We start from the raw sequence: 1792 nt of genomic DNA, 5'->3' as shown, positions 1-1792 counted from the left end.
AGTTTAGTGCTCAGTGTTCAGTGCTCAGAGATCATTCCTGGGTAGTTCTTGCAGTACTCAGGATCAAATCAGGGTCTCTTGCATACAAAACATGTGCTCCAGCTCATTTATCTATCTCCCTATAAGAAAGAGTTTATTAAAGTATATTAAACTATATTAAAGGATATAAAGAAATATTTGAGGACTAGGGATGATTCTCTGTGCTAGAGCACTTGCCTTTCATGTGTGAGGCCCTAGGATCAATCCCCAACACTGCCTGGGACTGCAAAACAAACAAACAAACAAACAAACAAAACACACAAAAAATCCTGAGTAATATACTGTATATGATACCCCGACAGGCAAACTGAAAAAGATCATCTGAATAAATGAAAAGGCATGCTATGCTCTTGAATGATTTACTCTAAAAATTTAGATTTTTTTCCAGCCTTTCAACTCCTATCAAAATGATAAGTTTCCTTTTTCTTTCTAATGAAACATGGAGAACGTATTCAAAAGTGTTTGTGGTAAAAATAAGCACATGAAAAAGAAAGGTAAAGGGAATATTTGAGACATATTACTAAGACCTAATAAGTTTAAATATTATGGTATGGTTCTAGAATAGACAAAATGGACAATTGGGGAAGAATAATGGATGGCTCAGAGGAAGAATTGTGGGAAATTTAAAAAAAAATTTTTAGTGAAAGAAGTAGCATTTTTTAAATAAAACTTGCTTAGAAAGATGTGAGAAGAGGAAAGAAAGAAAGAAAGAAAGAAAGAAAGAAAGAAAGAAAGAAAGAAAGAAAGAAAGAAAGAAAGAAAGAAAGAAAGAAAGAAAGAAAGAAAGAAAGAAAGAAAGAAAGAAAGAAAGAAAGAAAGAAAGAAAGGAAGGAAGAAAGGAAGGAAGGAAGGAAGGAAGAAAGAAAGAAAAGAAAAAAGAAAGAAAGAAGGAAGGAAGGAAGAAAGAAAGAAAAGAAAAAAGAAAGAAAGAAGGAAGGAAGGAAGAATGGAAGGAAGGAAGAACGAATGGAAGAAAGAAAGAAAAAGAAAGGAAAAGAAAGGAAAAAGAAAAAGGTTGAAAGAACACAGGCTTCTACAGAGTGAAGAAAAGCAAACAAAGAAACACAGAGACAAGCAAGTGAGCTAGTCATTCAATGGATAACATTGTCTTAAAGAATAAGCCAAGAACTGTGTTTTTTATTAGTATTTGGCCCTGCACTTAAGTGTGGGAGAAGATGAACAGTTTACTAGATAGGAAAACTGGTTCACCATACTGAGGAAACTGAATTCTTGCCAACTGCATGAGCAAATGTTGATTTCAGCTGGGTTAAGAAAATGAAAAAGTTAAGATAATAAAAATGTGAGAAACAAACAATAAATATAAGGCAAAATTTTTAGTTCTGTACTGATCAGGAGGAAGCTTTGAACAGCACATACTAGAAAGTGTGACTTAAAGTATCTTAGAAGAAGCTTTGCACAGTGGCAGTATCGTAGCCAATGAGGTTTATTCGAGGTGCGATTATTGCTAATTGAAAGTATCTTAGAAGAAATACATTAATGGATATAAGAGGAATTCCAAAGACAGTAGGTAAGACCACTGGGAGGTAAGACCACATGGGAAGACAATGTCAGAGGAACTCCAAAGATGGCTACAGACTGGATCATCCAGATGCTTTTCTTTCCTATCATTTTTCATTCCTGTCCATAGGATTTATCTGAATGCTGTTCACTTGTGCTCTAACTTTTTTACAACAATCTTAGTTATGTCATCCCTTTTCATATTCACTAGGCAAAAGAGCAAACCAGTTCCTTT

At 34.2% G+C, this 1792-nt stretch overlaps 1 pseudogene; it reads left to right on the top strand.

Moving 5' to 3' along the window:
• The first annotated feature begins 1447 nt into the window (after positions 1-1447).
• On the top strand, positions 1448-1527 carry LOC126003004 (uncharacterized; annotated as a pseudogene).
• The last annotated feature ends 265 nt before the right edge of the window (positions 1528-1792 follow it).

This window comes from Suncus etruscus, chromosome 2 (genome assembly GCF_024139225.1).
Source record: "Suncus etruscus isolate mSunEtr1 chromosome 2, mSunEtr1.pri.cur, whole genome shotgun sequence".
Classification (NCBI taxonomy): Eukaryota; Metazoa; Chordata; class Mammalia; order Eulipotyphla; family Soricidae; genus Suncus; species Suncus etruscus.
This window is presented reverse-complemented; position numbering and strand designations above follow the sequence as displayed.